This window comes from Pelodiscus sinensis, chromosome 14 (assembly GCF_049634645.1).
Source record: "Pelodiscus sinensis isolate JC-2024 chromosome 14, ASM4963464v1, whole genome shotgun sequence".
NCBI classification, from domain to species: Eukaryota; Metazoa; Chordata; order Testudines; family Trionychidae; genus Pelodiscus; species Pelodiscus sinensis.
The window spans coordinates 10,579,799-10,606,518 of record NC_134724.1 but is presented as its reverse complement, the minus strand read 5'-3'; the positions used below and the strand labels follow the sequence as shown (position 1 = coordinate 10,606,518).

The window sequence follows — 26,720 nt, the reverse complement described above, 5'->3', positions numbered from 1 at the left end:
GAATTCTTATGTGTTGTTTCACTTTATGGCTTGCTTGTAGTTTCCATCTCTTGGCATCCATGGACTCTAGCACTTTCCAGGAAGTTTTAAGTCACAGCCTCATATTCTTCTTCAGACGTTGTCAGGGTTTCTCCATGTAGATGTGTAAGTTATTCTTTTACCCTTTACCACTCCCACTCTGGCATAACTGCAGGCTGACTTGTAATGTGTCCTAATTGTATAGTAAGGTATATTCTCTTAATGACTGGATATAACCTTTGTTGCATGTGCAGGTTGTTAGTCCCATTTAATAGCTGTATTTGTGTCAGGTGAGGTCAGACATTAATTCGTATTTTCCTTTGTTCCACTTAAAGAAATGTTTTTTTAAGATTCTTGGATGTTTTCATTTTAACAATTAGAGGCACCCCACATAAAACAAATATTCCTGTGATCACATCTGCACATGCATGTGTGAATGCATACTAGACCATCATATACTATAAATTCACAGCACTAAACACATACATAAAGTCACATACATGTAATCAAGGGGTTTTTCTGTTAAACTGACCAAAATAAACAAACAGGGAGAACTAATTTATGAATCTAGTGAACACTGATAGCTCCATTCTAAATCTGACTTAAGAATGTCTCGATGTCGTTTGCTTGGCCAGGTTACAGAAACTGCCTTTCTTGACATCAAACATGCATAACCTTGTAGGGGCCTTTAAGAGACATTTTGCTGGGCATGATTAATATCAGAAATGCCCAAGATACTTTGTGTTGGATGTTCTTTTTATATGACCTGGCAAAAGGATGAGGGTAAATTCACATATACTAGGATTTCCATTATGTTCCTCTACAGAAAGATATTCTGGGGGCATTCTTCCACTTCATTCTCCTTTCTCCCTAGATGTAGGTTCACAGTGATCTTTGTTTAACCTGTTCTGATCATGCAGTTATCAACTCATGCTACATGACATTATGGCAAATCATAAACATAGCCAGGAGAAATAGGATGGGTAAAAAGCCCAGATGTCTTAATCTCATAGGACCCTCAACTCTGCCTTTCCTCTCAGTAGCTCAAGTCTACACCACATCTAGAATAGAAATGGATAAAGCCAGCCACCACATGCCCTTTCACTAAAATTAAGCAATAAACAGCAGGGACTTAGCATCATGTTGCATGACCTCATGGTCTCTTTATTGGTGGAGTATCATTAAGAGGCGAAGTGAAGTGAAGGGTAGATGGCCGCTAGCATGAGCTCAATAAACAGAGCTTGTATTTTATTACTGGGAGGGGATACAGGGACAGCTACCTCCCCCCTGCTCTAGGCAGCTGGTACTGCTTCTTCCCCAAGCAGGAAGCACAGGACATTCCAGTTACTTTCTGAGTTAGGGGTATATGCCACCTGGCAGGAATCATCTCTGGATGTGCCCTACAATAACTGTTATGGCAATGTACAATCAAAGCCCTTAGTCTGCTTCCAAACCAGGTGGATGAGTGTATATCTGTTGGTGTGTTTATCTGACCAATTGTTCATAGCAATCCCTTAGCTGCTAAAATGATGATTTGTTTTTCAGCCACCAAAACTGAAAAAAGAACGGCAGCTCCGGGAACAGAGAGGAGAAGGGGGATGCCATAAGACCTTAAAATACAGTAAATTGTCTTGAACCTAATTGACTAGTGCATGTTCCTTCTTGTGTTTAGTGCTGTGCCAGCAAAGCTTAATGTGTTGTTTAGATTACTTTAATAGCTTTTGTTAATAAAGCAGTTTTCTCTGATTTTGTTTTGGGTTTTTTTAGATTTCATTTTAAAATGAAAAGGAATCCAAATGATGTTGGGGGAGCCTCTTCAGGAATGTATTTGTTGCATCTTTGATCGTATCTACATCTCTGTTTACTAGAAGGATTATGTAATAACTGTACATGGTACCATAGATAGCCAATGAAACCTTATATAAAGAACTAGAAGACTTACCTGGCATTGCCTGGGTCCTTCAGGGCAAGGAGTTGGTGGTGTGGGGGGGGGTGCAAGAGTCAGCACAGGGTTTTGAGAATGTGAGGGGCAGGAGGCTGGGTGCATGGGGGAGGGGTGATAACAAGTGTTGGGGGGATGAAGAGGGGCTCAGGGCGAGGCATTCCATCCAGCAAGGCATTTTTCTCCCCTACCATAACCACCTGAGGCCTTTTCTCCCCCTCAGCTCACTACCCTCAGCTGCAAGGGGCCAGCTGCCAGCCCCTCCAGCCATTAGAGGCCTTTTCTCTTTCCCCCCACTCTCTGAAGGCAAGGGCTGAGAAGAAGCATTTGGGGCAGAGAGGCTACTTACGTGGTCTGGTGGCAGGAAAGATGGTGGAGCCCAAACCTTGCTGGCCACTCTCTTGGTGGTGCAGCTTCCCCCAGTGTTTGCTCTGCAGTATAGCCCTCCCCTTTGGGGTCCCTGCCCCCAATAGCCACTGTCAGTATCACATTCCTCCTCTCGGTGCTCCTGCCTTTCCATGTTACAGAAAATAGTCCCATTCCCAGCACTTCCCATTTTCTTGGCACAACCAAACCCTGACTGGGCTTTAAATAAGGCTAAGAGGAAGCCGCATACCACTTTTGGTGGTCTTAGCTCTTACTGTTTTGGAGATCGTGTACAAAAGACACACAGCCACAGACAGATGCACATTTCTAAAATATATAGATAAGGACGGGAAGCCTGATTTTCAGGGGCAGTCAATACATTTGAAAATCCTGCCAAGGATCCCTGTCCCAGAGAACTTAAAGACTAGAGACGGTATTTTATGACATGATGTAGGAAGAGATTACTTTAGGCAAAGATTTAGAAGTATGTGAGGTTTTTATGGCTGTCTGTTTGAGTTTGTAGGGTGACTGCGGTTGTATGTTTATGGCTGTGGGTGACTGTTACTTTAAGTCGAGAAGAGGGACTGTTTGTGGTTACTGGTTGGAAAGCCAGCAATGAATCCCAGCAGAAGAATCCTCTATAAAGTGAGGATTACGTAAATTACTAAGAAATGCCGAGGGTTTATAATTTATGTGACAGGACGGGTTTTCCCGCGTGCTCCACAGGCCTTACATTCTTCTTAGCTGTATTGTGCTCTGTCTGAATGATAACTCTCCATCCTACTGTAGGGCTAGGAGGGGCATTCATTTAAGTGGCTCTGGATATATATTTCCAACAACATTGAACCTTTCCCCACGGAAATACACAACCCTGCCTGGCATCTTTCCCAACCAGCTCGACTGAAATGCATTTTGGGCTACCTTTATATTAGGCACTTTTATGTGTCTGGATTTGAAACAGAAAAATGGATTTAAATGTTATTTTACCAACAAACAAAAATTAAATCTAACACAAAACTAAATTCAACTAAAAATAGTATAGAAAATGACAAGGAGCTAGCCATCTCCTGATAAATATGTCCCGATTAAAGCACATATCTTGGTTTGGCAGGCATAACAATTATGACCACTCTACTGAAATAACTATATGAAATGTTGTGAGTTGGATTGAGAGATGGAAGACACGAGTGCTCTTTCTTGCCTCTGACTCTTGGCAAGGCCTCATTTCCATTGACGTCAAGAGCCTTTACACTGAAGTCCGTGGGTATCTCTCTCCCAGTGGGAGGCTTTGGTTTAGGTCCTTAACTTCTCCTTCTGTTCATATTCTCCATCTGTAAAAGGAGAATAATGATGCTTAGTCACTTTTGTATAGAACTTTGATACTTTGAGATTTGTGCATGAAAAGTGGTATATAATGTCTAACACAAAATAATGGTTTAAATTACGACAATGAACAAAATTGCAGAAGCCAATTGGCTAGTTGTGCAGAGAGAGCTAAAGATTTCTCTCCAGTTATATGGCAATACAAGGATATCCTACAACAAGAATCCCCACACTTCCTCTTCCTGGGGAGCACTGGATCTGCTCACTCACACTTCCACAGAGAAGGAAATGCCAAAAAGGAAAGCAAAGAGGAGTAGAGAGGACAGAAGGTCATGGCCGTCCTATCCAGCCTGCTGAGCAGAGCCAGGCACTGGATCAGCACAGTGGGAACAGTCTTAAACTAATGTAAATCAACGTAGGCTGGAGATCCTCAGATGATGCAAATAGCTGTAGGTTTGTTGACAGTGGAGCTATGCCAATTTATACCTCCTGAGCATCTGGTCTCCAACAGGTAATATAAGAAATAGAAGCATGATCCAGAGGAGCAAGGAAATTAGAAGTCATGATTCCAGTGTTCTAATCATGGCTTGACCACTGACTCACTGCATAGTCTTTTTGCCTTTACTACTTCTTATGTAAAATGGGAATAATAAATAGAACATATTGAGCTACTGCACAGTAGTTATGTGCATATGAAGCCTCATGGATTAATATTCACAATATGCTTTGAAGGTACAACCAACACTATTTCACATAAGTGATAATAAGTATCTTTAAAATGTTGCCAAATAAATTGGTGACATTTATGAAGCAAATTGCCTAAAACAGTGAAACTCCGGAGATAATTTCTGGGCTCCTTCTGCTTTGGGTAACACTCAAATAGTCTTTCTAATTCCACAGTCCTGTTGTTGACATTCCAACCTAATGCACAACCCTCGACAATCAGATGTTAGAGCGTGTGTCCAATGCATGTGTCCAATGCATTCTTTTTGCTACATCAGGCATACTTGGCAGATATTAATATGCCTTTAGAAAGTAAAGCAAACAGAATAAAAGGAATCCTAAATATGTCACAGAAAAAATTACTGACGTCTTACTTTCCTCACAAACTGAAATATCTGTTGTCTGACTTTTGGAAAGATGGCTTCATAAAAACCCCAGTTACCAAGGAGTTAATACATGCAGTATAGTATAAGTATTTGGTTAATTTGCTTATTAAAATCATGAAAAGCTTTTGGCTCTTTGACACCCAAACAAAAGGCAAGCAATTGAGTGACTTTTGACCTGAGCTTATCAGATGACTGGTGTAATGCTGTCAAACCCTCATCACTGCATTCAAGTAAGGTCACATTTTATAGGTGTTTATGACAGTTTAAGGTTCATACTGCCTATCTTTGTCAACACTAGAATGATGCAGGTCAACTGGCCGGGTTAATGAGCCAGAGCACAAGAGGAAAAACATAAGAAAGAGACTAATATCTAAATTAAAAATCAAATTTAAAAAACCTGTAAAACAAATAAGTTCTAACAAAAGCTAGAAAATCAAAAGTCACTTGAACTGGATTGAATACTATGACTTCAACTTGTGTAATTTCTGTGTGGGCATTAAAACAATATTTGAACATAGCAAAACTGGGGACAAAAATGTTACAAAACAGTTTGTGGCACTTACACAATTTCCTTTTAGCTAATTTTATGGCCATAAAATTGTGTGCTTTCCCGAAATTTCACCAAAACCAGTTCTTTCACTGGAAAAAAAAAGATGAGAAATCACTGGTTAAAACAAGTTTACACACAAATGGTCCTGTTTCTAAGCGCAAATATTTTTGTGAAAATTGAATTAGTCTCAAATTCACAACAAAATGTGCATAGGCTCAGATTCTGATAATTTAAAATTGAGAATATCTGTGCCATCTTCAAACACTATGGAAGTTAGTAAGTATTTGAAAATATGGTCACTTTCTTTTTGGTGATATTTTTAGAGTAAAAACTGATGTTGAAAAGACAAAATTATATTTAAAATGTATACTGATGTCATTATTGACCATTTTTGCTTAAATAGTAATATGGGTCTCTCTCAGAGTGGATGATTTTTTCCAATAATTTAATCTTCTGAAAAGTCTCTCAGACTTGTTAGTCTGTAACTTTAAAAACAGTAAGTAGTCCTGTGGCACAGCAGAGACTAACAAATACATATATAGTATCATGAGCTTTTGTGGGCAATGTCTTGGTTTTCATTTTATCAATAGAAATGTATTTTACTTTATAACTCCAGACTGTTACTTTAATGAATATTGTTATTCCTAGTAGAATTTGTCCTTTACTTTCCAGGTACAAATAATCTACAGCAATGAACATTTTGTGGGATGAATGGTGTTTGGGGTGCAGAGAAAAACCATATGAATAGACACACTGTCAACCACATAGACATAGTGACCAACTATGTCACTAGAATTCAAATTAAATTCTAGTGACATAATTGGTGTTTTATGATAAACATACTCAGAAGATTAAAAATAACGTGTAGTCCTGTGGCATCTTAGAGACTAACAAACGAAAGCTCATGACATTATATATAATTTTTGTTAGTCTTTAAGGTGCCATGGGACTACTTGTAATCGATGGTAGGGAAGCCTGTTGAGCAAAGAAAAAATGCCTCCATTGTACTTGTGTGTCTCTCGTATGTCCATATAGTGAGAAAGGCAGGGATGAAAGCACAAGAAACATATTTACATCAAGCCCTATTGCCACACTGCACCCACGTGGGTGGCCATTTTTGCCTCCCTAACCTCTCCAGACATCACTTGCATCTAAGGTATACTTGTTTGGCTAGAACCTTTTGCAAACTCTCTTACACACATCTTTTTAGTGATTTGGGCATAAACTTAAAATCCTTAAGAGCTTAATAATATTTTTGTTTTGTCTGAAATCTTTGGCTGTCACTTTTGATAGAAAACAAAGTTATAATTTCAACCTTCCTTTGTAATGAATTGCATTGCACATGAATTTATATGGGTTTTCTTAGCAAAATTGTAATAATAAATTAGATCAAGAATGCTTGAACATAAAGCTAGAAGAAATGTGAAACTGGAAATGTATAGAAACTCACTGAGTTATTGATGAAATAGGCCATGTGTCCTCTGATACCTTGGCTTGATGGAATGCCTCTAACTGCTTCCGTAATGCATCCCGTTGTGCCTAGGTGTGGGATGACAAAGTCTGCCTCATTCCTTTAATATGCTTTTACTCCTCTCATTTACAAGCTGTGTGTCCTTGTTTGTTTGCAAGAATGTTAGAAGAGAGCAATAATGGGTATCTATTAACTATTTTAGATGCACATACAACTCTTGAGAATACTCTGGATTTTGGGGGAGAAGCAATTAGTGCCAAGAGAAGGAAAAGAAAAGTGTCTTATTGTGCCAATAATTTTGCCAGAGATAGCCATGAATTAAAGGAATCCCTCACCTCTCCTTTTTCTCTTAACTGGAAGGGGGTTAAAGGATTTGTAAGTACTGTTTCTACAATCCCCATCTTGATGTAGATTCTATTAACACAAAAAAGACACTTGCTTCCTAGATTTGTTGTTACTGTCAGGACCACAGCTATGGGCCACTGATGGAGGCCAATGCCTGGGTGGGGCTGAAGTCAGTCTACAAGGTCAAAGCCAAAAGCAACAGTCCATTCTAGCAAAACACCACAGGATCTGGTCAGAATCAAGTTTGAATGATCACTCTGGGCTGGAACCAAGTGAGTCAGCCAGAATAGGGCTAGTGGTGCAAGCAGTGCAGAGACAGAATGAAATCAGGAGTGGAGCAGGAAACCCAACAGGAAAAGTTATCAGGAGCTGGGCTGACTTCAGAAACCAGGAGAAGGGCAGTGTATCAGGAGTGTTCCACAAAACCTCTCAGCAGCAGCAACTTGGGGATGCACCTAGCTGGACATACAACCTCCAGGTATTTTCTCTATGCCTTAAATAGTGTGCCTAGACCAATCAGGTAACATGGTAGGCTCTGCCAGTCCAGACCTCTGTGGGTGGGACATCCTGTGGTGCTTACACTTATGAGGCTCATAGGCTGTTGTTCCCCACTTGACCACAGTGTCGGATGGTGGTGTAGATATGGCAACCATCCAGAAGACTATTAATTATTATATTATTATTCCCAGTTAGGATCTGAAACTCATTGTGCTAGCTTCTAAACAAGCATGTAATATAAAAGAAGATACTGTCCTGCCTTAAAGAGTTTATGATCTAATTTAAGACAAGATGCGACAAATGAGTGTGACAAATACTCAACACACTTTCAAAATGCAAATACACTATAGATAGGAAAATGGCCATAAATTCCCATACCAAAGATAATACCTATCAGTGTCTCTCTCTCAGTCTTTTTTAACATGAAACACATCAAACTGTATGCACATATTCAGTGGAATGTATGTTGTGTTGTTTTTTTCTGTTGAAAATCCAAATCTCCCCTTGTTGCTGTTTAGAAGAATATGTGTAGACCAGGAAAAACAAGATTAAAAAACATGCTTCTGCTTCAAAGAAATGAGGGTCTGACTCTGGTGTGTTTTCTTTCTGTGATGAATATAGCACACCTGGGGATACTACTTTTTAATAAATCATACATTAACACAGCCTTGGTTTGAAAGCCATTTTTTCTGTAAAAAGATTATACAAATTAAACTAGCAAATCCATTTTTCTGGCCTTTTTTGAGAAAATACAACAGTGTCTCTTGAGTTGTTGATCACTGTAAGAATGAAAACAGGAGGTTTTGTAGTTAGGACATGAGATTGAGATTCAGGGGACCAGTATTTAATTCCTGGTTATTTGGGACTGTGGCAAGTTATTTAATCTCTCTGTCCCTCAGTTGACCATTTGTTGAATACAGATAACATTTCCTTTTTCCGAGTCTTTGTTTTGTCTATTCCTATTGTAAGCTCTGTGTGGGAAATTACTGAATCTTTCTATGTCTATGTACTGTACCAATCACAATGAGGTTTCTATCTTAGTTTGAGCCTCTAGGCCCTGGTGTAATACTAAAAATAAACAACAATAAGTGTCTTGAGTCTAGACATCAGCCATTTGCTGAGACAGGACTCAAAGGCCACATCCTGGTATAAATAGGCAAAACTCCAGGTACTTCAGTATAGCCACACTGGTTTACAGAAGCGAAGAAAAGACAAGTGTCAGGACCTTACCTTTCTGTGTGATTCACCCTTTCAAGTATTGGAAAAGGGGGCATGAAGTGGCATGAAGTAAGTAAACAGCCAAAAATGTGACCCCTAAAGATAACAACACTCCCAGTCTTTGCAAAATGAGATGTGCTGAATTCCAGAGAGGATTGCTTAGCTTTCTAAGCACGCTGGCTGAAATATCTGGGCTACTTGGAACCAAGGCTTGAATACTGACAGGCTTCCTTCAGGCCTTCATTCTCCCGCATTAGATACACTGAGTTCCATATGGGTTACAAAGTGGACTCAGCTTAATCAAGATCAGGGGCAGGTAAAAAGCAGCCCGCAGGCTAGCCAATGTATAGGTTGGTATAAGTACATTACTTAGGGGAGTGGATTTTTCACTCCCCTGATCAAAATGGTTCTACCGATACAAGTTTGTAGTGTAGATCTGGCCTCCCTCTAAAGAGAATCTGCCTAGGAATAAATGTATGTCTCTGCTGAAATAGATCCAGAGACTTATCCTGTAGAAACTTAGGCTGAAGTCAATGGAGCCACTTGCACATAAAAGTAGTTTAGTTAGTTAGTTAGTATCGTCAACAGAAGCAACAAGAAAATCACCATTATTATTTAATGCAATAACTGGATTTTCATAATGAGTCAAATGTTTCTGTCCGTAATAACAAGTTTTAAAAACAGACATTGTAGAAGAAATAAGGAAGAATGCTACAGAATATAGAGATCTACATTCAGTTTGTGCAAACATATTAAAATCAGATATGGAAAGAAATCATTCCCATAAGACTGAATTACTGAGTATTCACATTCGCCAAAATTCTCTGCTTTGATGAAATGTGTGTGTGTATGTGTGTGTTTTTGGCCCATTACATCTTTCCTTACAACTTATTATTAATATAAATCCAAAACCAGAGAGCATATCTATTCAAAAATCTCCAAAATATCTCTCCTGAGCAATATGAAATCTTATGGAAAATGATGTCTAATATCACAGAAAACATTGTAACACATTAAATACAATTGGGAATGTACTTTTGAAAATATTACTTATTGCACACAAATGAAGGAAATAATCCAGTTCATTCTAATGGGAAAATATTTCTTCTAGTGCTATGATTTTGCAGGCTATAAAGTTGATTAATGCCTCAATAGAGTGAGGTTCTTACGCACATGCTTCTGTCTATCCCTATTCAGCAAAATGCTTAAGCTCAGGATTTAAGCACATGCTTAAAGGCTAGCTATTTAAAGGTACATAGGCCTAAAGAATTAGATAGGTGGCAAGTGAGAATTTAAAAAATGCACAGGCACCTAACTCCCACTTGATTAATTGAGTTCAATCAAAGTTTTGCACTTTAGCACTCTTTAAAATCCAACTAGGCTCCTATTTGCATCTTTAAACAGTTAAAACCTTTATACATCTGACCTTCTGTGCTTTGTTTTGAGCAGGGACACAGTGTCCAATCAGCTTCTTAGTGTTTTAGAAAACAGGATTCTAGTCTTTTTGTTAGGGTGATATTTTGTTGGGGAATTATAACTTTTATTTTAAAAATCTCAGAGGGGTAGCTGTATTAGTCTGTAACTTTAAAAGCAATGAGTAGTCCTGTAGCACCTTAAGGTATGTCTACACTACAGAGGTTTTTTTTGAAAAATGGCTGTTTTTCTGAAAAAACTTCAATTATGTCCACACTGCAATCGCATTCTTCTGAAACAAAATTGAAAGAACATAGGCTTTTTTCTGACACTGGTAATCCTCATTCTATGAGAAAGAAGCCTTTTTCCAAATGAGCTCTTCTGGAAAAAGGTGTGTATGGACCGGGAAAGAGGGAGTTCTTTCGACGGGGAAAGAAAGGTGTGTATGGACGGGGAAGAGGAAGGAAAAGCACAGGTACCCTGGTAGCCACTCCATCCATAGTAATCACAGTACTGTGGACGCTATCTTTCAAAAAAGCATATCACTTTTTTGATGCGCTTTTGCGGAAGAAGTTTTTCTGGAAGATCTCTTCTAGAAAATCTTCTTCTGAAAGAAGCCTGCAGTCTAGACAAAGCCTTAGAGACTAACAAATGAAAATTAATAGGTAGCAGGTTTAAAACAAAAGGAATTTTTCTTCACTCAGCACACAGTTAGTCTCTGGAACTCCTTGCCAGAGGATGTGGTGAAGGTTAGGACTTAAACAGGGTTCAAAAAGAGCTAGATAGACTAATGGAGGTTAAATCGATCAATGGCTATTAGCCAGGGTGGGTAGGAATGTTTCTGTGGAGGTAGGTGACGGGGAGGGATTATATGAGGCTTACCTGTTGTGTTCCCCTTCCTCTGGGACATCTGGTATTGTCAGCAGACAGAATACTGGGCTGGATGGACCGTTGGTCTGACCCAGTATGGCTGTTCGTGTGTGTGTGTGTGTATACACACACACACACACACACACACACTCACTCTAGCGGGCTCTGCCCCGTGCTCCCTATGCTCCTCTTCCCCCCCCCCCCCCGGCCACTTTCATGTCCAGCGAGCGTGATGACATTATTCTGTCACCCAGCAGGAAAACCTTTTTTATCTATATCTATATCTATAGCATCATGAGCTTTCATGGGCAAAACCCACTTTTTAAAGAGAGATGATAGTAAAGACAGATATTTCACACCAAGTGACATGACACTATGTATTGCCCATCCCTTTTCCTTCCTTCCCTGCCTGAATACACCCTTAAAATCCGAAATCACACAGTTCTATGTCCTCTCTATGCTAATTGCTGTGTGGGAGACATCAGTTAAAGGCCAAAAGAGGTCATCAGATCATATATTCTGACCTCATGGATATTTCAGGCTACCAACACCACCCATCAGACACAGACCAGCCAGGCAGGCTATGTGTGGTTAACAGGAACTTAACATGGGCAGTGGGAAGCATGTGATACAAGCACAGGCATAAGAAAACACATTTTTCTCTCTTGACAGGGGACAAGTACAAACAAATGCTAGTGGCTGAAATAGCTTTTTTTGGTCAGGCAACGTCCCCATGGAAAGAGGCTATTTGAGGAAGGAATGCTTAGCAGCAAGAATAACGCAGGGCTTCTTGGCACTGCATGAGAAGAAAAGCCTCCACCAGTGGTGATGAAGGGAGAATGGAGGCTGAGGCAGAGTTGATGTGCAAATAGGTCATTGGCCATCCAAAATCTTGGGAGCAGCCAGGAAGGGTTACATCTGTGGCAAATCCAGCATTTCAACAATGTGCTGTCCAGACAATGATATCATTCCCACGTCTAGCTCAGTTCAACCAAATAACCTGTTTCTTTCATGTGTTGTAAGTTTCTTAAATGATGATCTAATCAGAAGAATTTACTGTAAAGGCAGAGGGATTTACACTTTGTATATGAAAGTGGATCAATCCAGAAAAAAGGATTTATACAACTATTTATTTTAGATAACAAGATTTTCAAAAGCAAGAGAGAGAATGAGAGATATACAGGCTGGAACCACCTGCCATAGTTGACTCATAGATCCACTAAAGAGGTGCAAGCCCCCATCAAAATGTAATTGTTAATGAGATGCCCCCTTGTGTCCCTTTCCTGTTATTCTGGGTGGCTCTCCCTGCACCTTTTTCCCCTCAGCGCCTGTGCCAGCTGCTCTAAAAAAGTTTCTCACTGGAAGTTTGGAAGGAGATGGGAGTTTTATCATGTTGTTTGGATGTTTGTTGCCATCATATCTGGGCAAACCGTTTATAACAATATCACTTTGTTGAGGCATTTCACCACTTTTTCACAAATTATTCACAAACAGATTATTGTCTGCAACTAGTGTCCAGCGTTCTTTTAAATCATTCACATACCTACCAGGCTGGCGGGAAGCCCTTGGTCACTAGCGTATTTATGGAAAGAGATCACAAAAGGGGTGTGAATTCAGTCATGAGGAATTTCTCTGAAGTTTAAATTAATAATCTCTTCTTTCACACAGGAATCACCCCACTGTAGTCACAATAGATCCTGCAAATTCTGTTGTCAATAACGATTATGTGCATAATCAAAACAGACTAAACCCCTCTTTCTCCCTGAAATGATTGGTTGAGTTGCTAATGGCCAGTCAATCCCTAAAGAAAGTTTTTAAAAATTGTGGTTAAGGTCCAGTCCTAGCTTTTGCAATAAAAAATAACAGCACCTGTAGCTAACAACTACAAGCTAAACCTCTCTAGTCCAGTACCCTGGGGACCTGACCAGTGTTGAACACGAGAATTTACTGAACTACAGAAGGTCAATATTATCTAGAAGCACAACCAACATCTCTGATTCTTGCTGGGCTCTTAGAAGACATTTGGGGTAAATTGGAGCTAAATAACAGTACAGAACACTGATAGCTGAGACTGGTGACTATAAACAATCTTCATGGGAATGTGGGAAACTTGGCCACACCCATGGTAAGTGGACATCCAGCTATCTAAAGTCATGCCAGACCACCAACGTTGCCAGACCAGAGAGTGACGGATTAGAGAGATTCAACCTGAAGTAACCCAAACAAAAGTGGTGTGAAATCTGGGGATACTTTACATTAAAATATGAACCACATATTCTGTCCAAAACATGAATGCACATACAAATATTTGTCCTGGATATACATGGTAGAGCACACAAAAGATGCCCAATCTTCAATACCTGAAAAAAAAAAATCAAATTTCCTTCCTTCAAAGTTTTTAGGTAGTGCCTAAAGACTAACCAAAAATCAATGCTGTGTTGAGCTAGGGACTGTACAAACACAGAGAAGTAGACAAACCTTAAAGAATTTTTGGGATTTAATATTTTTTCCATCTCAATTCAGGTTAAACAGTCAAAATCTCAAATTTTTTGTGACCAACAAATGAAAAAAAAGAAAATGAGAAGTCATTTTGAACCAAAAAATAATAATAATACACCTTTTTAGTTTGAAACCATTGAAGTAGGGTATATTAATGATTTTAAACTATTTTTATTTTATTTTAGTTAGGAAATTTGTCATAACCAACTCTTTTCCCTAAACAGTTTCAGCTTTGATAAATGAGCATTGCTGGTGAAGAAAGCATTCATTAAAAAATTTCCCTAACAGCTAATGACAGATGAATTTTTTTTCATTTCAAATTTGGTTTAATAACCATCAAATAAGTGCCACCAGTTAGTTCACCTTTAAGACTTGAACTAACCCTACATGTTTTTACATCACCGTAGACTGTTACTGTGCTATATGTTAAAACCAGTTTTTCTTCTGGTCAAGAAAAAGTAAATTAAAAAAAAAAAGAAAACAAATCCAGTTGCATTTTTGGTCTCTCATAATATTGCCAGAATTCTAGCATACAGTTACACTATTGGATGTTTGTATATTTCTTTGCAAATATTCAAATTTTAGTAATTAGGGAGAAAGAGTTCCCACATTTGATAACACAGATAAGTCATGGGAACATCAACCATATGCCAAAGATTTCTTTTACTGAATTTGTCAGTCTGAAATCACATTAACAAGAAAAATGTTAAAGATATTTTGTGTCTATATGAAAAGTAGAGCTGTAACATGGAATGTACTTATGACCACTAAGGCCACTTCTTCACTCCGCAGAAGATCACTGCTGCCAAGATTGATCTTCCAGAGTTCATTTTAGCAAGTATAGTTAAGACTCGCTAAATCAAACTCAGAGGTTGACCCCACCAGTGTGTGGTACTCCTGCTCTTGCAAGGAGTAAGAGAATCTAGGGACAATACCAAGCTCAGCTTAAGGTAAGTCAGCTCCAGCTATGTATTTTACATAGCTGAAGTTGCATACCTTAAGCCAAGGTGCTGGGTCTAGTGTAGACTTGATCTTACTATTAGTTGACTAAAGTACTGTTAGTTAAAGTAGTATTCCCAGTGCACTGTGCAGCAAGCCTAAGTGCCTTCATATAGGAATTCACATAAAGTTCATGAAAACAAGAAAGCACATGCTTTAGTCTATCTTTGTTCCGGGCTGCCCTTAAGCATAGGCCTAAGTCCTGTTTGACTTGAGACTTGTCTCCACTATGCCAGGGATTGATGCTGCAGCGATTGATCTACCCGCCACTGATTTATTGTGTCTGCTAAAGATGCGATAAATCCATCTCTGAGCATGCCACTGTCAATGCTGGTACTCCACCAAAACAAAAAGAGTAGCTGGTGTCAATGGGAAAGCACCACTCGCCGACCTTACCATACGCAAGATGATGTGGTGAGTATGTCAACTTCAGCTACACTATTTGCATAGCAGAAGTAGGTCAATGGCAGGGGGTAGTATAGACAATAGCTTAGCCAACATTTTTTCTTACCCATACATTGGTCACCTCTTCAGAATCAATTTCATCCTTTTCTCACCCAACCTAGAGATTGCTTCCCTCTGAATTTGAAATTCTACTACCATGTACTAAAGGGGCTAATTCTCACTGAACCTTATATACAGGGGTGGATATCCTTCTGAATTGTCAATTCTTCATAAGTCTTGAAGGTAGTTAAAGCTAGTGGAATAAGTCCTCATCAATAACATTGGTTGTAGCTTTTTTAATCAAGTAATTGAATACAAATATTTTTGCATTGTTGTCCCGATCTAAACTTAGGGAATACCAGAGGTTTGTTTTACTTTATGTACCAGTTATCTGAGATATGTAAAACAGTTAAAATAAATAACCTTTTGCTTGGCTGTATTTTTCCTGTCTCCCTGGCTTTCACACCTCTCCAAGGGTATGTCTACACTGCCACCCTAGTTCGAACTTGGGTGGATAATGTAGGCATTCAAACTTGCAAATGAAGCCCAGGATTTAAATATCCCAGGCTTTATTTTCATGTTCCTGGGCGCCGCCATTTTAAAATGCCCCGTAGTTCAAACTACTTGCAATGAGGAGTAACAGTAGTTCGAATTAGGAGCTTTAATTCGAACTACCTAGCCCGTGCCGGGCAGGTAGTTTGAACTACGGGGCATTTAAAAATGGCGGAGTCCGGGAACATGCAAATAAAGCCCGGGATATTTAAATCCCGGGCTTCATTTGCAAGTTCAAATGCCTACATTAGCCTCCCAAGTTCGAACTAGGGTGGCAGTGTGGACATGCCCATACTTAGTACTTTATAGTGCTGTTTCATCTTTAAAGCACCTCACTAATATTAATTAATCAATCTTCAGAAATACTCCTGTAAAGTATTATTATCTTTAAAGAAATATAGATGGGGAAACTGAATCTGACACCTTCAGTGCCTCACCTAATGTCAGGGAGTTATAGGGCCAGATTGTCTAGCCACGTGGGAGCACTACTGAGCTGGTACAAAAGGAGCCATAATGATAAGTGCATAAATCTCTTGACATAGAGGAATGTCCTAATGATGTATCAGCACAGGCCCAATGACATGGGGGCTGGGGAGGGTCCAAAGGGGAAAATGCCCCAAGGCTTGGCAATTCAAAGAGGTCTGGAGCTCCCAGCCACCACTGCTTTAAATCACTACCATCACTGTATAGCTCTGAGGGCTGCCGGAGGGCACTCCATACTCCATGCAACTCTGAGGGCTGGCTGTCCCTGGCTTCACCCTTTCTGCCCAAGGCTTTGCACCTTCTCGGAGCACGGATCCAGGCCACACCCACACCTTGCCAGGTGGTCCGTGAGGGCTGTTGGTGCCCCTGTATCAGCAACATGGATGGTCTTATGCCTCTGACCCCAAGCTCACCATGTAAGGACCAGAGAGGAGCAGGCATGGCAATATTTTGCTATGCCAGTCCTCTGTCGTGTAGGCTCCATTCAGGACCCTCAGTTAAGGCAGAAATTAAAATTATATCATGGCCATGTCTAACACTGAGGAAGCCAGATCTAGCTCCCTGTGCAGAGATTAAACTCATTTATTTGTGGCTTCTTTCTGTTTGTTGCAAAAGCACTGATATTCTAAGGAATATCAAGGGAAAATTCATCTTATTCCCAATGCCAGGTCTGAAAGGTCATATTTATTGGGCTAAAAAAGCAAGTTTAGCCTGTTTACCAATTACAGCTACCCACTCTTTATTAGAGCTAATGAGGCCTCCTCATGGCATCCAAAACCATTTTATTTTGGGGTGAGAAAATTGATTTTAAAAAGGTGAAAAGGATAAAACTTTGTAAAGAAGGAAGGGAAATCAGCAATAGGAAATTGTCTTATCTAGGTTAAACACATATTTTAATATAGATACCATTTACGCAATAGACCCTAATGGCTTCTTCAAAAGCCATTAAGGAGTATTGGGTAAACACATAATTTGGTACGTGAGCTAATTTTGAAAGAACATTATTCTGTTTGCAATACATTTTTTTCAGGTCTGAAATGTATTCCTCTGAAGTGCCTAAGGAGTGACTCAGAAATGGATCCTTAATCCACAGCAAGGAAATAACCTCCTAAAACCAGACTGGGTGTATATGAGTTTACATAGATGGCTGGGGATGGGGGGGGAGAAAAAATCCAAATGAAATATTAACCAGCTGAGTGTTCTGTACTGATTTCATGAGACCAATCAAACCTCTAGTGATACTCTGCTTACCTAATATGGAATGTGCCATTTGCAACACCGACAAATGTGAGTTCCCCATTGTTGGCTTGCACCCACAAATATCAGAAAATCTGTGTTCCAAACCCTCAAACTTTGGAAATATTTAGAGCTTGATCTCAACTTTACTGTGTGTCACTTACGTAGACCACTGTCTGTAAGTCTCAGAGTCTCTGCAGACTTCAACTTTAATATTGACTGTCTTCAATATTATAATAGCTCATTAGCATGTCCCAGTTTAGACTGTAAGTTCTTTGGAAGAGAGATCATGTTTTCATTATATGTACACACACCAGCAAGCACAATGGTTCCATGATCTCGGGTATTGCCCTTTGGGAACTGCTGCAAATAATATTAATAAAATAATGAATTATAATTTACAAACAGAGAGAGTTAAATGAATTCCCCAAGGTCACAAGAAGTTCAGTGGCAGAGCCAAGAATGGACTCCACAAGGTTTGACTCCTAGTCACCTGTCTCAACCACCAGACTGCATTCACTTTCACTATATAATCACTGAGATTGTGGTGGAAAGAGGAGTGTAAATTGTGCACAAGTATTTGAAGGAGACTATAAACCTCTTTTTCTGACGAGGAATCACGGTTAAGTTAGAGGAGTATCAATGTGAATGATTACTGTAGAACAATCAGCCTGACTGTGTTATGAAGGGGTGTGTAAGTGTTAAGGGTTGACTGTGTTATGGGGGTGGGGGATGTAAGGGTTGATTAAAACTAAAGAGTCAGCCATGATCTAATAGTCTCTGATCACAGGTCTGGGAGCCAGGAAATTCTGTGTTCCAAACCTAGCAGTAGCATCCATTTTCCTCAGGAAATTCACTTTACTGCTCTGAACCTCCATTACCTTGTCTCTGACATAGCAACAACAGCACCTACCTTACAAGGATGCCATAAAGATTTCTTAATGATTGTAAAGTGCTTTGAAGAGTCTTGTACACCTGTGTTACACTTTTTTAACACAAAACTGTTACTAAAAATGTAGTATTATTAGACTAAGAAAACATTTTATTTATACTCCAGGGCTACGTCTACACTGGCATGATTTTCCGAAAATGCTTTTAATGGAAAAGTTTCCGTTAAAAGCATTTTTGGAAAAGCACGTCTAGATTGGCAGGATGCTTTTCCGCAAAAGCACTTTTTGCGGAAAAGCGTCCGTGGCCGATCTAGACGCGGTTTTCCGCAAAAAAGCCCCGATCGCCATTTTCGCAATCGGGGCTTTTTTGCGGAAAACAGTACTGTGCTGTTTACACTGGCCCTTTTGCGCAAAAGTCTTTCAGAAAAAGACTTTTGCCCGAACGGGAGCAGCATAGTATTTCCGGAAAAGCACTGACGATCTTACATGAGATCGTCAGTGCTTTTCCGGAAATTCAAGCGGCCAGTGTAGACAGCTGGCAAGTTTTTCCACAAAAGCAGATGATTTTGCGGAAAAACTTGCCAGTCTAGACACAGCCCCAGAAGTATTCTATAGTACTTTCCTGTCTACCTATGTATATGTTCCCCATTTAGCTACGTTAGATCCTTCCTTGTCTCTCATCACCATCATATCTGAATATGACACAATCTTTAATGTCTTTATGCTCAAAATTCTCCTGTGAGGTAGAGAAGTGCTGATATAGGTTGACCCTCTCTAAACCAGAACTCTCTGGAATTGCAACATCTGTGATCCAGCAGGCCCTGGAGCAAAGAGCCCCAGCATCCAGGAATCGGTGGCAAAAGGGCAGGTGTCTGGGCCCAGCTGGGACCAAGAGCCTAGTTCAGCCAGAGGCATGGCAGGGGGTGGCAGTAGCAGGGTCAGGAGCCCTCCCCTGCCAGGGCAGTGGCAGCCTTGCTGGTCCAGCGGCAGCAGGTCTGGCAGCCATGGTAGGTCCAGGAGCCTGGCCGGGATGGTGGCAGCAGGGTCAGTGGCCAGCAGCAACAGGGCCAGCAGACCTGACAGGGGCAAGAGCCCTGCCAGGCCAACAGCAGGGGGAACAGCATTGACCTCCCTTGGTCTGGCAAACTCCCTTGTTTGGGACCGGTGAGGTCCCAAGTGTACCAGCCCAGAGAGTTCAACCTGAATTTCCATTTTACAGGTGGGGAAGTAGAGTACAAACAGATTAAATGACTTGACTCAGATTACATAGGAAATCTGTGTCAGGGTAGGAGATCAGATCTCCCTAGTTCCAGTCCACTGCCATAACCACAACACAATCCTGGAAAAGGCTTGATGGTGACAAGACTGCATATTAAAACATCAACAACACACAAGATGAAAATCAATATAAAATGCGACATTAATAAACACAGATTTCTTTCTTTTAAATGCCTCGTGTTTTTCAGCACACGACTGGGCTGGGAGGCTGAGATCAAAGCAATCAGAACAAATGTTAAGCAAATGAAGTTGTAAAATCTTTGTCAAGCATTGCTCAACTCTTGAAAACATATGGAGCATGACTGCTGGGCTTCATATTATGCCTTGAATGTTTTTCATTTTCTCTTTCACTGTTTCACAGCAGAAGTACAGTACTATAATTCCGTCCTTCCATTAACTACCAATTGTTTCTTTTGCCAACCTTTCCTTTTTAAAATATCATTATTATGAAGGATAACGTTATATAGTGGAAAATGGTAAAACAAATAAATATATATATGGCTACCCATTACACATTTACAGGGTTTCTCCATTGTCTAGATGTGTGTTTTATCGTTCATTCTAGATAAAAGGTATTATGTTAACAGTCCTGTAATTTAGAACTTTAATTCACTATTTTGTTTTTATCTTTTGGTGGAAAGAAAGACATTATTTTTTCCTTCCTGGAAATGTTCAGTATTGTTAATAATAATAATGGGTGATCCTAAAAAAGGATTAGACTTGAATAAGCACTCTATAGTTTGCATGCTTCATTGAATCACAACTACAGATGTGAAGGTCCCAACCTCCCACACAGCAGAGCGACTTGACACAACTCAGCTCCCACATAATCTGGGCTCATGTGACTCTTTCCATCACTGCCCAACCTTTAGAAATTCTTCCAACCACCCTGCTTCTCCAGTTTCCAAGTGTCAACTCCAGCTCCTTGGATGTCTCATCTCAGAGGTGGAGCAAGAATAAATGTCAATGAACCACAAACTTATCTTAAGTACCCCCATATGCTGTCTCTTGACTGTCCTCCCACCAGAGTAGTTAAGTCAATCCACCACAGAGTGACAGTTCCTTCCTCTGCATTCAAGCCCTCCCAGAAGGCCAACCTGAATCCAAGGATCTACTGTGAATCCACACTTGCTCTACATAAATTCAAAAATCAGATGTGTGGATCACAATGTGATTAAGTTGTGAAGTGAAGCTGACCCAGGAGTGTTGAGTGCTCTGCAGCACAATCCAGACAGGCATCCTCAACTCAGACAAGATTTTACTGGTTTTACAGCCCAGTACAGAATAGCTAGATTTATGGATAGAAGTGAGTCAGGAGACAGAAAGTACATGAGGACCAGGGGAATTGAGGTGATAGGGGATGAGGAATTCAGAAAAGCGGCCTGCTGAGCATAACCAACTGCAAGCCATCTATATCCACAGATTCCCATATGTCACTTTGAGGGCTGATGGGTTCTAGTCCCCAAATCAGACCCGGTTAAATCATTATTACATTTATTCTATGGTTGGAAACCCCGATATGCATAGGTGCAACACTCACATTATAGGAACTCTTTTATATTTACAAATAAAATAATTTATTTTCACATTTAGTAAAGCTATACCCACTAACTCACCAAGGTAGATAGAAATTATAAAGAAAGTACATTTGGACATCCATACTTGCACCATCCCTTCATCCCTTGCAAAACAACCTGAAATGTTAGCCCTTCTCTTCCTCATCACTGTCACCTTCCTCATTACCACCAGTGGCCACCATTCTGGCCCCTTCCAAGGTCTACATTTCTCCCCTTACTGCCCTGGGATGCCACTTTTATAATAAGTAATATGCATATTCTATAGGGGGTTGCCCTCCTTCCTTATTTGTATTTCCTCCATTGCCAATGTAAGGTATCCTTTTCCTATAAGTTAGTATGGTTTCAATTTTACCTGATTATCACATACATGAATTCATTGCCATGGAACTGTTTGCAGTTGGATGTTCTGTCCAGAACTTTTCAGAAGTTGGTGTTAGTTCATGTTCTGTGGTCAGCTGATGTCATAGGCACAAAACTCCCCCTTACATCTACTTTCAGTTCCTCATAACTTATAAAATGAGTAGTCCTGTGTCACCTTAGAAACTAACAAATGTATAGGACCATGAGCTTTTGTGGGTAAAAAAAAACTCACCTACAGACTAATACGGCTACCCCCCTGAGACTCATAACTTTTGAGTTACCTAAGTTTATCTATGCTGAAGTTTATAAGTCTCTAGCCTCATGTTAATTGCTAAAGCCAATGTCTTACAGGTTACTAACCTGTACATTTCTTGCCTTCCTGCTAAATATAATAAAGCAGAATATTATGCAGTGGATATAATAGAGAGAAGCTGGCCCATTGAGCTACAATTTGGGGAGCTCTTTAACAGATATGAATCTTTTAAATGGTTATGCATGGGGGGGCACACAATTTAGAAAGAAAGTTTAGAACAGATCTGTTTTTACTGTATGAGAAGTGGCTTCTTAACTTTTCTCTTATAGACAGGCCCGCCTACAGAGGTGGTGGTGGAGGGGAGCAAAGTAGCAATACAAAAGGGTCTGGAGCTCTTGGCCGCCACCGGACATTGAAGGCTGTCGGGGATTAGCGTGGCACTCTCCAGATGACTTCTGAGGGCCGCCTAGCCCCAGTCCTGCCCATTCTTGCCTGAGGGGCCTTTCCCTACCTTGCCCAGGGGCCAACCAAGGATGTCAACCACATTGCTGATCGACTACTATAAACTGATATTTTAATAAGGCAAGAAATATTTGCAGCAAGATACAACAGCCGTTGCACTTCTTTGGTCCATGTGATCTTTTTAGATCTACTGTGCATTGTCTTGTACATGTTCTAATCATAAGAACCAAGGGAGGCTTTTGAACTCTCAAATCAACCTTCCCTCTCCAGCAATAAAGAGGTGGCTCCAAAGGAGTTATGGGTGGAGTCCTCCTCTCTTTCGCTGTGGTCTCCAAGGAAGTTAAGAATTCAATGGACATGAAAACTATCTAAACCTTGGAATCATTCCCTACAAAACATGGTGGAAGCACATTGACACATTGGCTTTAGCGCTCGCTGTAAAGTACCTGTTTCATGGATAAAAATCTTGAACTGTTCATGATATGGTATGTGAAACCAAAGCCTTAAATAACTGCATAGCTGCTTAAAGCATTTTTCCCCTTGGAGGACATGATCTTTGTTGGCCTAACATGAAATTTATACACAGAATGTCTGTAGGACACAGGGATGGGAACTAGTGGTGGCTGAGCCAAGTGAAATCTGAAATCGGGTTCTGTTGTTGATCACAAAGACAGACAAATCTGCAGAACATAAACACAGCCTCTGCCTTCTGCTTCCACTCTAGGGATGTGGTCCTGCAAGTCAGAAGTATTATGAGCCAAGAAGTATGTGATATGGCTAGGTTTGTAAATGACTACAGACTTGTTTCAAAATACAGTGGCTCTGTTCCATACCTCCAAAGTTTTGCTATGAGCGTAAGGTTCAAGCGAAGCCCAGCATTCAAAATGCAGCTAAAAATACTAAATTCTACTGGTTTTTTGGCTTGATGCGTTATTGGGAATTACTATTTTATGGCAGCTGATCTAAAACACGAAGCAACAGTAGAAACAACCATTTTGGAAGGGATGCGAAATGTGAGTAATGACAAGGAAGGCAAAAATACTCATCTTTTGGAAGAGCCCTTCTTCCTCATGGGATGAGGAAAGCGGGACTTCCAAAAGAGCGTGCCTGCTCTTCTGCAAAAAGAAAGCTGAAAATCCCCCTAGTGCAGACATAGCGTGTGTGCACAGTCTAACTCTGGATTTTGGCAGGAGCCTTTATATGCTACCTTAATACAAATAATGACAATGAACATCAGGTAATTTCAGCATATACTAGCCCTGAACAGTCACAACAGGGTTGAGCATAGAGCTGTTGGAATGCGGTTTGAGGTGAGATTCCCTGTGGATTTAGGGATAGTGGAAATGCCATGAAGTTGGGACTGGAGGCATGAATTTCAGGTAGCTCAGAAAAGGGGGAAGAAATTGGCTACAAGTGAGGTCCCAGAAGAAAATGGGGTTGTAGGAGTCAACACAGGGAGAAAACTGAAAATGAATCTCGAGCTAAATACTGATGAATAGATTTTTGGGCCAGAACAGTCCATTCTAGTCATCTTGTCTAACCTCTTAGTAAAGGCCAGAGAATTTCAGGCTATGATTCCTGTTTCTAACCTAATAGCTTGTGTTTAAAGGAAGATTTCTGTGCATATACACACATATCCTACAATTATCATAAATTGTGAAAGATGCTGGAGAAGGGTTCTGTATGGGAAGAAACATTGCTATCCTGATGCTTTAGGATTTCTAACTCTTTCTCCCTTTCATAATGAGTCAAAAAATATGCTGGGTAAAATGTGCTAGAAAATTTTTTGGGAATATTCATTCTACATTCTCTGTGTGACTATAGACACATGAAAATATGTAAAGACCATTTGTAGCATTAAGTGAATTTACTGGCAGGAACTTACTAAATTTACTGGCAGGAACACTCTGCAAAAACAGTGATTTTAAAGCACAAGTGGCACACTATTTGAGTGAATGTGGCAAATATTTGAGCTAGAAAAAAAATTACACCAATCTAATACAAATACAGAAAAGCACCCATGTAAGCTATGTGGGCACATCTAAACTATTTTTTTTTCTAAAGAGGATATGCAAATTCCGCAGGATATGCATATCTTCTTCCGATCTCACTTTCAAAAAAGGATCTTTCAAAAGTAAAAGTAGTTTGGATGTGGGGGGAGGGTTTAGGGGGAAAAAAACCCTTTTTCAAAAAAACTGCGTAAACCTCCTTTTTTAAGTAAGATCCTCTTTCAAAAATTCTATGTAGTCAAGACATGTGTGTAATCAAATTAGTAAGAGTTCTCAGCTGTGAGTCTTCATAACCAACTGCCCTTCAAATAATCTTTTGACTAAACCTAAAATTATTCAACTAATAATTTGAAACATTTGGAAAAAAATGACAGATTTGCAGATTATTCACAAACAGTAAAGGAGGCAAATTTTGTCAGGTAAATGATTCCTTATGAATAACTAGTGCATGTTATGAATATGTGACAGCAGAGCCAATCATATCCATTCTCTACTTCATGCTCATACTGAGCATGCTCATTAGAGGCCATTTTACAGCTGTTCTTCATTTCAGAAGGACTTCCCCATTAACCACCTTTTTTTTTCCAAAACATTATTCTATCTGTTTTATAAGTGAGGAGAATGACCCTTGTGGAATACCAGTGCATATGTTTGATGTCACTTTGCAGCATGAGCCAACAGAACTGGCCCCCAAAATGACTTATAAAGGGATTTTGTAAGACATGAGCAGAACAGCATGCACTCTGGCTAGGCAAGGAATTCAGTACTGTAATAGAAAACATGTATTTGGCTAATGCTAAACATCCTAACACATGTTAGCATTTGCTGCCAATATGCTTCCTAATTAAGAACAACATAAAATCATAGGAAATCCTGTATCCCTGTCTTCATGCACTTTCCTTATATCTTCAGTGTCCTGGCTCTGTTTCTCAAGTACAGCCTGCACAAGAGAAAGGTTAATTCAAAAGTAATGTTTTGCCAGCCATTAACTGTGTTGTCATTAACAAGATTAATATACATTCCACTATGCATCACCAAGTGCATTCTCTCCCGCACACAGATACCCTACACCATCAAACAACCACTACTAATAAAACCTAATGAGAACAGTACAAATTAAAAGAATAGCAGCATTTCTGCTGGTTGAGGTGTCATCAGTAAACCATATAAAGATGTGGGATTATTATGGATCTAATTGAAGGGCAACTGAAAAAAAAATCTCTTCCTTCTTGGATGGTGAGGACTTGGCTGTGTTTGTATATTTTATCACAATGAACAGATTTCAAGACGAAGGACAGACTAGTGTCTGTTTTTCTTCCTAACTCTCGCTTCCTTCAATCTCCACTCTTTCTCCATGTGAAACTGTTTAAATGAATATCCCCTGCACACACACACACACACACACACACACACACACACACGCGCGCGCGCGCGCGCGCGATTCAAATCAGCATCTACTGATTACTGCATAGGTAAACATTTGACTGTGTCCTTCTAAACAATCATAAGATTGAAGTTTTATAAGGTGATCTAAGAAAACCCAGATTCATTGGAAGTGGCCTAGACCCTGCTATTTATAAACTTACCACTTTCTTTCAAGTGAGGGGGTAGAAAAACTGCTGTCAGATTACAAGCAGTGTTCCTCCTCCAATTTTATATTGAAACAAGGCACTGAATTGATATCAAGCAATCAGCTCTGAGTCCAAAAGGTTATCACTTTAAAATTTCCATTGAGTCCTTAATTGTTTTCAGAATCATCCGTATTTGTTTTAATAAAATGCATACTATTGTTGCTTCACATTTATTCTTCCTCTTCTAATTCTTCTTCTTTAATCTATTTATTGCTTGTTTTTCTTGGCTCTTTCTCACTTTCCATTTTTCATTATTAGTTCTTTATGATCTTCTGTTTCCTTTTTTTCTCTCTGTCATGGCTGCTATCCCAGTTGTTCTCCTTTGGGGCCCGAGTTTCCCTTAGCTAATGAAACAAGAGATGCTTACCTCCCTTGCTTTTGCAATCCAGCTGTTTCCTTTTTAAAATATAAACTCATCTTTATTCAGTGAAGTTCCTGTGTAAGGTCTGATCTTTTAAGAGGAGACTGCATTTTGAAACCGAAAAAAAGGGGTGGAAAATAAACTTTGCACAGAAAAGGCTTTTGGATAGAAATCCAACCAGGTTTCTCTTAACACACACGCAGTATTCCCTGGTAAAATAGGGTCATTATTTTACTTAGCACCTCTTGGCACCCTGACATTGCAAAAGTCTCCTTGTCAGTCTCCTCCTCTTTCCCAGCCCCTTAAACCTCCCACCTTGAAAGATTAACGTTTCCTGGCCTCTGTGAAAGTGCAGTCGAACTAACACCACAAACCTGGGCTTTATATGATTAGTTAGTGAAAACTTGCCAACTTTAGGTGCAGCCTGCCAAGTCAAGTCAATTTACTTTGATGCTTTGACTGTGCAAGTAGGCCTTAATCCCCCTTTAATCTCCAGTGTGCCCTTGACATCATGGAAATTACTTACAAAGCTAATGTCGTCAGATGAGCCATGTTAACTATTT

The 26,720-nt window shown here is 39.9% G+C and overlaps 1 long non-coding RNA gene across 5 annotated transcripts in view; it reads right to left on the bottom strand.

The window, feature by feature from the left end:
* Positions 1-833: 833 nt before the first annotated feature.
* The window catches only part of LOC102451360 (uncharacterized), a 156,913-nt gene continuing 131,026 nt past the window's right edge, over positions 834-26,720 (bottom strand). For 3 of the 5 annotated variants that reach the window (XR_012895715.1, XR_001368554.3, XR_001368555.3), the window contains one exon: positions 834-3,657. This is a non-coding gene — a long non-coding RNA (uncharacterized LOC102451360). Of the gene's footprint in view, positions 3,658-5,321; positions 5,398-26,720 lie in introns of all 5 variants that reach the window. The other 2 variants (XR_332318.4, XR_001368551.3) reach the window with 1 other exon arrangement.